The sequence below is a fragment of the Fringilla coelebs genome (assembly GCF_963513975.1).
Source record: "Fringilla coelebs genome assembly, chromosome: 5".
NCBI classification, from domain to species: domain Eukaryota; kingdom Metazoa; phylum Chordata; class Aves; order Passeriformes; family Fringillidae; genus Fringilla; species Fringilla coelebs.
Genome location: NC_140033.1, coordinates 44833075 through 44846313, shown reverse-complemented (window position 1 = coordinate 44846313; position 13239 = coordinate 44833075). Strand labels below are relative to the sequence as shown.

At 40.6% G+C, this 13239-nt stretch overlaps 1 protein-coding gene across 5 annotated transcripts in view; it reads left to right on the top strand.

The window, feature by feature from the left end:
* Positions 1-1899: 1899 nt before the first annotated feature.
* CDK17 (cyclin dependent kinase 17) overlaps positions 1900-13239 on the top strand; it is a 92803-nt gene continuing 81463 nt past the window's right edge. For 2 of the 5 annotated variants that reach the window (XM_084205324.1, XM_084205319.1), the window contains exon 1: positions 1900-2317. The gene's annotated coding sequence lies outside the window, so the exon portion shown is untranslated. Of the gene's footprint in view, positions 2318-2845; positions 2869-2896; positions 3056-9077; positions 9142-13239 lie in introns of those variants that run through there. The other 3 variants (XM_084205323.1, XM_084205320.1, XM_084205321.1) reach the window with 3 other exon arrangements.

Genomic DNA, 13239 nt, shown 5'->3' with positions numbered 1-13239 from the left:
GAAGCTTGTTTTACAAATCATGCACATAATAAACTCACACACTATCATTTCTAATGTTACTACGTACCCAAAATAGCCTTCCAATTGAATAAGATAAAACAAAACATACATCATCTAGTTAGCATTCAAAGATCAGGAGAACTGGTAGGTCTAGCAGGAACTGGTAGGTCCTGAGCTTTAAAGGAGATCTGTAAGGGGTTTCTTTGCATTACCAGAAAGTTCAAAGCTTGAGTGTCTGCTTTCTCTGTGTTATTAAAAAGCCCACAAGTTTTGCAAATGTAAGGTAGCTAGCCTACATCTTGAAAACATGCAAAAATACCGTGGTAATCATGTTTAGTCTGTATAAACAGAACGTTTGTTTCTGAGTCATATTTACTTCTTTTTATCGTAAACCGATTTCACTAGAAATTTACATCAGCATGAGCAAGTGAATTTCTGTTCATTTCAGAAGTGGTTTCATGCTCGCACTCCTTTTTTAGGCAAGAGCAATTGACTTCTATTTACTGGGAAACATACTTGTCTGTGTTCTGGTTTGCTTGTGCTGTTGGAAGGGTCAACAGAGCTGGAAGGAGGGGAATTTTCAGCTGGCACTGCTCATGTGAAGGCAGCTCCCCCTTGGCCCTACTGTGGAGAAGGCCTGGCTTGAATAAGCTGCACACAGAGTTTCTCAAGATCAGGGGCTTGCTGCTGCAAATGAAAATGTACTCTAGTCTCCACCTAGATGCAGCATGATGCAGACCTGCCTGCAGAACGAAGCAGTTTTGGCCTCACTCAGCATCCACAGGAGTGTGGGGAACCTAACACCCATAACCCTGATCTGCATGAAGATGGGAAAAGGCCCCGTGACACCGAATTTGTAATGAAAAAAGCAAGACAGCAGGTAGGCAGCAAGCATCAGCAGACATCCAAAGGGGGAAAAAGCAAACCATTTTCCAAATTCTGGCCCAAGTGTACCTATGCCCTGGTATAAGTTCAAAACCATGTCGCTAAAATCAGCTCAGATGTGGCCTTCCTGACAGACCTTGTTCTTTGTGTGATGGAAATGTGAAAAAACATAGTACAGAACAGCTGGGTTTCTCCTTCTAGGTCTCGCTCAGTGACACACAAAGCCTAAGACATTTAGAGCTGGAAAGGGCTGAGAAGTGAGGAGACACAGACTGGATCACTTTGAGGGGAAAAAGATTCCAGGCGCAGGAAGGCAGCGCGGTTGGCGCTGTCAGAGCGATCAGAAGGAGGACAAGGGGGATGGTACGGGCACCGCTGAATGCAGGAGACAAAGGAAAGAAAACACCATAAGAATAAATACGGAAAATATGAGTTAGAAATTGAAGAGACACCCGGCTTCCCTTAACTTCGTTACTAACGTGCCAGCCGTAAGAAGGGGGAGCAGGGGGATACCTCAGAGATGAGCTAAATCGCTCTGCAAACCCAAACGGAAACGCTGCCAAGGAACGGGTAAAAATGAAGCGAGCAAACGCCCCTTTTCTACCCTGCCCTACACGAAACGGCTCGGGGAGACCCGTCGGACGGGCGGCAGCACGCAGGCCCCCGGGGCGGCTTCCCGGGAGCCTCTGCCGATGAGACCCACTTCCTCCGGCGGCAGGAGGCGGCCGCGCAGGGCGGCTGGAGGATCGGCGAACGGCAGCAGCGCCCCACTCGGCTCGGCGCGGCCGGGCTCCCCCGCAGCGGGGAGGGCGGCCCAGAAAAGCGCTGCGGCAGCCCCCGCTCCCCGCGCCGCCGCTCGGGGCATTCCCCGCGCTCCGCCCTGACCCCCCCCGCTCCCCGCGCAGCCGCCGGCTCAGCCGGGGCCGCCTCGGCCGCCAGGTGTCGCCGGCGCACGGGCGTCCCCGCGGCCCCTCCTGCGCCCGGAGCCGGCGGGGCTGGCTTAGTGCGAGCGGGCGGAGGCGTCAGCCCGCAGCGGGGACGCGCAGCCCAGCCCGGCTTGCCTCGGCTCGCCCCTTCCTCGCACACCCCCGCGGCCCGGCTCGGCTGACGCTCTCGGCACCGCCAGCGGCCGGCCGGGCGGCTCCCGAGCACGGCCTGCGGCCGCTCTCCGGTGGCGGCGGCGGGGAGCCGCGGCGAGGAGAAAGCTGCTGCTGCGGCGGCGGCGGCGGGGGGAGCAGCCATGTTGGAGCGGGGAATAAAGTGACTTTCCTCGGGGAGGGAGCGCGGCCGGCGGTCCGGCGAAGGCTCTCGGGCGGCGAGGGGAGGGGGGGTTCGGCTCCCGGCGGCCGGATACCGCTCCTAGGCGGAGGAGAAGGGGAAGGAGAAGGGGCAGAGGAACGGCCCCCGGACCCGCGAAGCTCCGGCGCTGCTGGTGAGTTGTGGCTGCTCATTGTCTCCCGGCCCAGGGGTGCGGGTCCGGCTCGCGGAGGGGTCTTGGCTCTCGGCCTGCGGTGCGTGGGACGTCGCGGGGGGTGAGGTGACAGCCCGGCCCCGGAGCAGGGGGGAAGTGATGGTGGTCGTGGGGGAGCGCCCCGCGAGAGGGCCAGGGGCTGCCCGGAGAGCCCCGGGCGCGGCGAGCGCCGCTCGGCGCCCCCGGGCAGGGTCGGGCCGGGCTGCGGGGGATTTCCGCTGCCCGGTGGCGGCTGGGAGCGACTCCGCGGGGGCCAGGGGGCAGCTCCGAGAGGCTGAGCCCTCTGCGAGGGGAGCCCAGCGAAGCCGGGCCGGAGGGGTGAGCCGGGGATGACAGCCCCTGGGCACTGCCGGATTTTTTGGTGATCCTGCGTTCGTCACCGTCCTTTCCCCACCGCCTCCTCCTCTTCAAGCGAGGCAGCGTTCTCCTGACAGCTCTTCTGCTCGCAGCCTCCGCACGTATGACACATCGCTCCTATTGCAGGTCTCCCCCCACACGCACACCCAGAATATGTAGGTTTCAGTGCGTGGCATAAGAGTTCTTCTGCTCTCAGCTTTGAGTTAGAAGGTGACAGGATACGTGAACATTGTCTGACCCTGAACTTCTGTGAACTCCTCCTTCCCCTTCCTCGCTCAGATATGTAATGGCTTGAGACCAGTGAGAGCAAAATGGTTCTCTTGAAAGGACGGGGAAAATCAGGTGGGGTCATGTATATTTTATATTTCTTGCAAATTTATTACGCACACCCGTGCCAATACCATGTTCATATGAGTGGATTAGCTGTTGCGCTAGAAGAATGTTGACCTTGATCCCCTTTGTCTCTCCTGCAACGATTTTGGTAGCTGGCTCTAGTTGTTTTAAACTCATTGCTGTCTTTGGCACTTTGCTAGTGGTTGTTAATAGTGTTATGGGTGTTATGAGCAAAATTGGGCTGACTTATAATCCCTACTGAGTAATTTAAAAAGCATCCATTTCCTTTTTTTTTTTTTTTTTTGTGAATAATTTCTGTTCTTTTGTAATTTAACAGAAGATCAATAGCAACATTCTTGTAGGTATCACGGTATAGGTACAGGAGCAAGCCTGGTTTGACATTTTTCCATTACTTCCCTCCCCCCTGCTTTTTTATTGTATTAATTGAACTGGAAGCTATATCATCAAAGGTTAAATACTGAGAAGAAAACATTTATGCAGTTAGACTTAGTACCAAATTCAGATTTGGTTTTCATATTAGAGGTGGGAAAAAAAGGAGGTAGGTGATGTGGTATTTTATGTGCTTAAGATGTTAAAGAAATTGCCATATTGCTTTGTTATAAGAATTCTGTATATTCACACACAGCTCTTGTTATTTACATCTGCACTTCTGTAAGTGACATGAGAGGGGCTTGTTTTGAATAATTAATGTAGAAGTAACAGATATGAAAACATAAAATCACATGTTTAAATACATGGTGGAAATTTTTCTTTAAAATTGTTTGTGCTTGAAAGAACAAACTGAATTTAAATCTCCAGCATAGATAAACCATTATAATGTTAACTTGGCATTAAAAGGGCCTCTTAAATTGGAAAGATGAAAGCTTTTTTTTTTTTTTTTTTCCCTGGCATAATTTAAATACTTCTTTGACAATAATGAGTCTGACTTACAAAAATCTTTAGGAAGGATAACACAATGAGGTTCATACCTTTTATTTGCATACTGTGCTGTGTAGCTGTGTGTTTACCCAGGATGGAGCTCTACACAAATCAAGAGGTGGGTTCTGCCTACATCTGTACTGAAGAGTTTGCAAATTAAAGCCCATGTTGTCTGAGGCAAATTATAGTTTGAATGTGGGGAGTCATTTATTTTAGGCTTGGCTAAGAATGTAGAGCATTAATTGATTTTTTTAATATGTAAAATGCCACTAGCGTGTAGTGAAATACCTAATTTATAATTGCAAATATAATTTAAATTGAGAAACAGATCATGGCTGTATATTTCCCCTGAATGGCTCTGGCTTCAATTTCTGCCTAACACTGCAGTGTGTAAATATGGTATAGCTTATGACAGGGATGTTAAGATGCTCAGTCTGCATGTGTTACTGTTACGATGTGGTGCTCTTACAGTAAAAGGATGCAGAATTTTTTGAATGGCCTAGTAACATACCGATCTTGTAATTTCTTAAATTACTACCTGCTGCTAGGAAAAAAAAAAAAAAAGAATGTTATACTCATCTTAATAAGTTTCTGTCCAGCGATATATTTGAGTAATTGCACCTAAAAAGTGCAGTAGGGAAAGGCTTTGTTGAAGTCTGGTTCATTGAACAGTCTACATTAAAATTTTTCCACGAGTTTGCTCTTGACCCTCTTTTCGTGTTAAGGGGAAGCTGTTGATATTCCATGTACAAATCAGTTTCTATTTTCTGTCCAAGAAAGCTAATGAGCTGTATTTTAAAAAGTTGTATATACTACTTGTGTATTTATTGAATGCATTATATGTTATAATGTGAAGATGGACAAGACCATGTCTAAAAATCAAGCTCAGTTATTATGAAGCTTTTCTAACATAAACTCACTAAATGTGGCTTACAGTTCTTAAGTTAGAAATATCTTAGTTTTTTTAGCTGCATGCTTTCTAATGCTTACTCTTTTTTTATTTCTGCAGCAAGCCTTGTATAGTTATTGAGGACACCACTGTAATCGTACTAGTTCAGAATTTTATATAATAGACTACAACTTTAGCATGTAAAAATGCTTTTAAAATGCCAAGTGTTTACATGACAGTTATGGTTCACATCTAAAGAACAAACTAAACCAGTGTATTGTTAGCCATCACTGCCTTTTTTTGCAATGCACATAATTATAGCAATGGCTTTTGTCTTCTCAGTGTAAGAACTGGAATTTGGGGGTTTTTTTGGTGCCTGTTCACATACTGATGTAGCAGCTTGGGTGATAGAGGTAAAAGCTTTTTATATTTACTTATTTTAATCACTAGGCAATAATTTGCTTTTTAAAAATAAGTCTAGCCCTAGGGGCCTTTTAAAACTTTCTGATTATTTTATATCCTGTTATTTATTCCTTTTGGGCCCTGGTAATGTTTTTTCTCATGAAATAGGGCTTTCTCCAGGAACACTCAGTAGTGGTGTGGGATGCTTTTTTTCCTGTGTATTTTGTGAAGAGTCGTGATGCACTTCTGACAGCGTTTATGAAAAAGAGTGAAAGCTAATGCTTGTTTGGAAGATGACTTTTTATAATTCTGTATTGAATACAAATTCATAGATACTCATTCTTTACTAACTTGATGGATTGGCAGTTCTTCCAGAGTTGTTAGTTTCCTGAACTTCTTTAAGCAGTGATGTCAACTGTCAAGAGTTTAGTCGAACTGGCTAATTAGAACATGTAGAAACAGCAGTTTAAACCACTGATAGTCACTAGGAGTAAACAAGACCTGTACTTGAGCTGATTTGCTAACTTGGAGTGCGAGAACATTGGGAAAGGAAACCAAAAGAGTTCTTTAGTTCTGTGATCACGTTGTATGGAAAACAATGAACATAATAAGTGCATAAAAGCATGAACCAGCTTTTGATACATCAGTCCTTGGACAGTAAGGCTTTAGCCACATCCTTGGAGATCATTATACCCTGTACCTGTGTTATAAAATACCATGGACACATTGATATTGGGAATCATTGTAACCATGCTTTACTGGCATATTTGGGCTTTTGTGGTATAGTGCTTGCTTTTAAAGGATTATAAATGGCATTCACGAGGAAACATCAGTTTATCAGGGGTGCTATGCCTAAGCATGAATGTCAGGAAAAAAAAAATGTGATAGAGCAGCATTTGTCAATGCAGCAGCAGAGGAAACAGCTGTTGAGTCCCATTTTAATTTTTCATGTAGTAAGACAGAATTAGGCAAAATGATTTTAAGAAGACTGAAAAATACCAACTTTATAACATTTTAAAATAAATACTGAAAGGCTTCTCTGAATTTGAGGACAATTTTCTGCTTGCTTATTTCAGTAATACATAGCAAATGCAGTAAGAAGAGTAGTTGTATCTTATGTTTTGGTTATGACCTTTTTGTTTTCTTTTTTTATTTATAATCTCTGGAACTACTAGTTTTGCATATATTATGATGATCAGGGCAGTGTTATTATACCAGAACAAAGAAATGACGTGTCTTTCAGTTGCACTCCTAGCTACAGTTCTTGCCTATCTTTGATTTTAGGTTGAACTTCTTAGGTATTTTGCGTAAGTGAATGTTACTCTGTGCCCTCTAATCATATTGCATTTAATTATTATCTGGACCTCCTAATTGCACTCCCTTCTCTGACTGCTGCTGTTTTTAAAGGTTTGGTAGAGTTTCACAACGGTCTCTGATTTTTAACATCTGCTTCAGTCAGCTTCAGTAAGGATACTTGGATGCTTTCAGTTTGTGTTAAAGTTGTCAGAATCATGACATTCTCTTCTTTGCTTGGTCGATTAGAGCATTTTGCAGGCATGTAGCTGTACTGAGACAGTAATATAGTCAACTGTCATAACCTGTATAGTCTTTCAGAAATGTCTTTTCTCAAGTATTTATTTCTTACTTCCTGTTCTTCCTGTTCTGTTTCTTCCTGACTTCTTACAATATGGAAGTGTCTTTGTTTGGATGTTGTTCAGGTATGTGCAAGGTGTCTTTATACAGCAGTCATTAAAGTTAATATTTCATGAGGTTTGCAGTTACTTGGTGTTCACTGAAATAAGTATCTTTGCAAAATATGGATTACTAAGAATTATCAAAGAATATTAGTCATCAGCTAAACCATCGTCCTGTAATTGAGAGAAAACTGTTTGGATTAAAAAGTTACAGTTTATAGGTTAGTTTACAAAAACTGTAAAGACATTGACGCTGAGATCAATTAATATGATTGATAAGAAAGGCCAAAGTCTGTGATGAGGAAAGCCCATGCTGTCACCAACTATTACAATTAGGTGTATTTTAGGATGAAATTGTATTCTAAGAAAGCCACTAGCCAGTTAGAAAAGCTGAAGGAAAATGTAAGTATTTGATATTCTTAGAATAAGTTGATGTTCATGAAATACTGGTATATTCATAAGTAAACCAGCTGATAATCGTATGTGGTTCTCGGAGACATTTCCTAAGAGAACCTGAACGTGTTAAACAGCTGTCACTGAAATTGTGAGGTAAGAATTGTACAGGTTGGTAGGGCACTTTCTGAGCCGAGATGCTGGTCATATCTCTCAGTACGTCTCAGAACACTGAGATATTATGTGATTTTAGCACAACTGAGCTTTCTTTTAGTGGTTTTAGGTGCTAGTTATATGCACAGTAATGGATATTGGTAGAGCAGGAGGTTAAGCAAAGAAAACAACTGTTGCTCAGCATATATTTATAGAGGACCAATCTTGTGAAACTTACGTCTGGTTCTCTTGATAAGATTAAATACTTCGAGTGGTATGTTTTGATATTGCAGACAGGCATCACTGAAAGTTTTTACTTGGCTCTTACGTGGCATTTTGATTATGGAACTAAAATGATAGATCAAGTGACAATATATGAAATGGTTTATAACCCAGTGGATAATGTGAATCAAGTGGTTACCTATAAATAGTTGCTGTTACGTAACTGTGTGTGATGAGGGCTCCTCATCATCAAAGTGTCAAAGTACGTTGGTGAAGACGCCCTGGGAAACCTGCTCAGTGTCAGCTGTTGGACATTGCCACTAATAAAGTGAAAGTCAGTGAAAATTGCCCCTTATTTCTGTAGCTCCAGAAAATTGGGAAAACAATAGATACTGAAGAATGGTTCATTACCGCAGGATGGATGCTTGGAAAAGTGGCAGCTTCCTGTTTGTTTATTTTATGCAGTGTATTTTATATTAGCCTTTAAAAGATTGAATACAGTGTATTAAATTTTAAAATAGAATAGTTATATTTGATAACTAAATTAAATATATGCAGATATTAATATTAGCTTTTAGTTTGGGTATTTTTTCTGTAAAGGTTTGGAATAGTTCCTCATGTATAACACAGAACAGATATCAAGTGTTGATCTGCATTCAGTATGTGGGGTTTAGGGAGAGCTTTTATTTTGAAAATATAGTAATCAATAATATAATTAGTAGTACACAGGAGGAGGAAAATCAGTTATGAAATAATAGATTACATGTTATATTTCCATCAGTTTTCTGTATGTCTTGAAATGAAGTTGAGTTTCTCAGTGTAGCATTCATAAATATTCTCTGTAGGCCAAAAAAGATGTGGCTGTATATAATTTAACTGGGGAAAATTAAAAGGCATTTTTTCAGTCATTCATTGGTTTATTGCCAGTGCATCTTTCTCTGCCCTTTCTCTTTGTCGAGATCTGTTTGTCATAAACAGCAGTAGAGTGCCTACATGTGCAGGGGCTTGTTGCCTGCTTAGCTGCTATTTAGTCTTAAAGCTGTCTCATAAATATCGTACTAAATGGTTCGAGCATCTGCTTGTAAAGCATGGGTCTATTTCATAATTCACCTTATTTATGTTTGCTCTGAAACCCAAATATAAAACTAAAGACTTCCAATATGACTATGAGAGACAAAGCTTGGGCTTCTGCTGCCCATGAATAACTTATTTGCTCCACAGAAGAGTTCAGCCTGGCATAACTGGCGCTATCGCTCAAAGCTGCAGTGATTTTCCTCTTTGCTGGCTGCTGCTCTCATCCCCACATTCCTGCCTTTGTACCAGTAAGTGTCTTGTGACTCTGTCAGGGAGCTGGTGCAAGTTATGTTGTGTGTTTGGCTTCAACTTTACTTTCGTGTTTACAGGTAAATAATAGTCACTTTCTGCAGTATTCATGGAAAAACAGCAGTTTGTAATTATTTATTTTTTTAAATATCCTGAGCAGATGGGAGGGGAAACTTCCTGTGTACAGAGAGGAAAGGAGGTGCTCAGCTGCTAAATATATCAATCATATATGCTGCATTAAAGTCTCTTAAAAATCATGTTTAAAACAGCAGCTCAGAAACTTACGTTGGTACTGTTTAAGAAGGCACAGTGTGGAACCAACTATTGATACATCTTATGAAATATATACTTAATTCTTAGTGTGGGTGCATGTTTGAGGTGACAGGTATGAAATAGGATTTTTGGTGTGGAAATCATTAATGTTGGAAGAAAGACATCTAAGGAAACTACAATTACACTTTTTTTCTTGCAAATAATGTTTAAAAACTGAACTAAATAAGCTAAAAATGAATGACAGTAGGAGTTTGAAAATATTTGGAAGATGCAACAATAAAAAATTACTGAACTATAGTGTTCAGATTTAAAAGTGGGTCTAGTAGTGGAGTTGTGTAGGGTTCTTGTTTTGTTTCTCAAGATTTGAACCTCGGGAGAGACAAGATCATTGGCATTACTGAAGCCGTAGTTTGGATTTTAATCACTGGAATTTATAGTGAAATTGACAGACACAATGCTCTTGAGAATAATGACCTGTATGATACTCAGTAAAGCAATTTCAGAGGCAATTCCAAAAACGTGAGATTTTCCATAATGTTTTATTACCTTTTGGTTATGGCAAAGAAGAAAAATATTTTGAAGCTTATGCTATTTACCTTCAGGATTAAACAGGATAAACAGCTTAACAGTGTTCCCATTTGCACAAGTCACAGTATTTTTAAACCTGCTGCTCGTAATTCTGAGTTGTTTATCAGGGAATACAGTTAACCCAAATGTCTTTCGGAGGCTTGTTTCTGATACATCTCAGTATAATTCTGCAAAGCAAAAATGGTTGATCCATAAGCTAAAAAATAGCTTTAAAATGTATTTAATCAGAAGGTGGCCTTTGATTATTAAGCATAGTCTTTTTTCTTTCTGTTGTGGGCTGCATGGGAGAAACAACATAATGGTGTATAGTAATTAGTTTCTTCAGTAGTTATATGCACTTCTTCTTGAATTATGCAATTTTAGTGTTTTAGAAGCAATACAAAGCAGATTATGAGTTCCAAAGATACAGATTTGATATGCTTTGGTAGTCAGCTTAGTTACTAATACTTAGTATTTTAAAATGTGTTTGAGTATGGTTTGTGTATAAAATATAAAGTTTTCAGTGCTGTTAATTAAGTGACTGAACCTGCTTTCTTTAAAGAGGACTTTTTTTTTTTAATTGTTCCTAGTGGTCTTACATAATAAGTGTTGGCTTCCCGGTATTTGTGAATATTTCTGGTAGTGGAGGAATTAGACATTAATTGAAGAATTTAGGTCATTAGTTGTTTGTCACTGTTTAAAGTTTAATTTGGGCATGAATGGATAGTGACCATTTTCACCTGTAGCTGCATCTTAATAAAATACCTATATTCTTCTTAATCATCTGTTGCTGGCAGTGGGTAGATAAAACCTGAATTTTTTTTCAGTAAATAAATTATTCACATCTAAAATATGAATTATGTCAGATTGACTGATTTGCATTGGGCCTTTTTTTAAAATGTGTATCTCTGTAACCAGTAGAGAGAAATAGGTTCAGAGGGTAATCCAAAGATTTTAATACAGAGCTGCCTCTCTTTCCACATTTACCTTGGAGGGAGCCCATCAGAATCATTGTTTTGGATTACAGCATTACAGTTTGAGCTGAATTAAGCTCTTATTTCCAAATCATCTCTGTTGCATCAGTGAACTGAAGAGGTTTTCACACCTGCATTACAAAGTTGATGGTGAAGAAACAAGAGAGAGACTGGCTGGGGGATGGAGCCAAGCATGTTCTTCCTGGTGGTGGGAAACTGTAAGATGTCTCCAGCACTGATATGATCTGTTAAGTGCTTCAGGTGCCTAAAGATGATCAGTGTCAATTCCCACCCCCTTCCACCTCCCCCACTTACGCACTTCTGTCTTTCACTATGTAAGCAGTCAAACATGCAGATTTTTCTTTATTCATCACTCCTGCTTGCAAGTGTTTAGCATTTTAAAATTCTAGTCATGTGAGTAGTAGTGATAGTATATTTTAATATTGAAATAGGTTCCTGAATGAACTGTGTTCATGATATGTCTTCTGGCAATTTCAGAAACTAGGATTGCAAGGAGAAATAAAAATTATCTGTTTTTTTGTAGTAGGAGAACTTTGTTCTTTGAATATGTGTGCTCTGTAAAGTAAGTTTTACAGAGTTAAGATTTGAGCATATCTTGCATCGGCAGTTAATGTTCATTCCTGACTTTAATGATACCATACTGCATTAAGTTAATGGTAAATTTACATCTTTACGTGATTGGATTGTCATATCTGCTTTTGGTAACTGGAATTGTATCTCAGTTCAGAGTTTGTTGTTTATTTTGTGTTTTTACTTGAAAGATAGGATGTAAAATTTTCTTCTGCTTAAATTTTGAGATTGATTTCCTTGGATTGGTTGACATTATTTGCCAAGTTTTCCTTGGGTTGGTTTACATTATTTGCCAAGTTCTATGCTAGTTTAGATAACTTGTTGAAGATATTTTAAAATCTAACAGCAGCAGGATTTGTGTAGTGACATTAGTCAGTTCTCATGAAAAATAGTGCATCAGTAGCTAAAAAAGCTTGTAGGGATAGGTTATGTGAATTTTTGATTGTTTAATTTGAGGCTTCTTTAAGATACTGATCTTAAGGATGTAGGTGCTAAGAATGCTTTGAAAATCAGCCTTAGTGGAGTTGTCTGCAGAGACCTGTCAATAGAAATAATACCCTGACAGTGACTCAAAACCTAGAGGCATAGATTTTAGTAAATATTTCTAAGAAAAAACTGCAGGAGAAGCAAAGACAGTGTATGTATAAAATACTGCTAAGCCACCTTTATACTAACAGAATGGCCTAGTTTTTCCTGTTTCTATGGCTAGATGTTATCTTGCTCTCAGTCTGTTTATACCAATGTAAATGAATCTAACCTGGATTATTTCATCTACATTAATGCTTTATGTCTCAGTGTAGTTAATTGCATGGGGCCTCTTCAGTCATATCTCATACAGAATTAACATAATATGTAACCTCACTGTTTCCAGCCTGATCTGAAACACAGACTTGGAAAATAGCCCCGTTAACTGTCTTATATAGGGAATGTTTCCTCTTAGCTACATATGCAAGGCTTCCAATAGTAGGCTGTTAAAAAACCCCCCACAAAGGTCTTTGTCGCTGAAGGAGGAAAAAAGCCTGAAACGTCTGATAAAGCACAGGAAGCAAAATTGTTGACAGAGAAAATTCCTTTTCAGTATAGTCACTTTTATGAGAAGCGCCACTCCCCAAAGGTAATATATTTAACTGTTAGTGGATCCTCATGACATATTAGATTTTTTTTTCTCTTATTATCAAAGGTTTGAAAGGGATTAAGAAAACTACATGGGTTAATTTTCTTCCAAAATTTTTTGTGGTGTTTGGCTGTGTTACTTGTGCTATGTTCTAGTTTATAAATGTTTGCCTCTGTGTGATCATAAGAGGCTTTGGAAACATAACATGTTCTGTTTTGTGCAGAAGTGGGAGACATTTATGATGGTCTTCTCGTTTGACTCCTATCCAAGCTCCTTCTACAGTGTGCACAAGCCTTGCTTTTTCTGCTAGGTAGTAATATTCCAGTTGGATTGATTTATCATGGCTCTTTATCAGAAAATCTTGGAAGCTTTTTGATTAAGCAGTATGAAATACAGAAAAGCTGCCCTGTTTTACAGCATAGAGATACATCTTTATTTTTAATAATGTTCCTTTGCCCTCTTTGGATGAGGAGCTCTGTTGTATTTTTAAACCAAATCTTAGGGTTAGCAGTGGTTTTGTTGGGTAGCAGAGGGGACAGAAGGTGTCAGAAATGGGGGGAGGAGTGCATGACCAGGACCAAAAGAGAGCTTTTCAGGTAGGGCATGGTGTTCTGTGCACTCATACAGAATTGGGTATTGCTGGAGTGTGTTCACCCAGG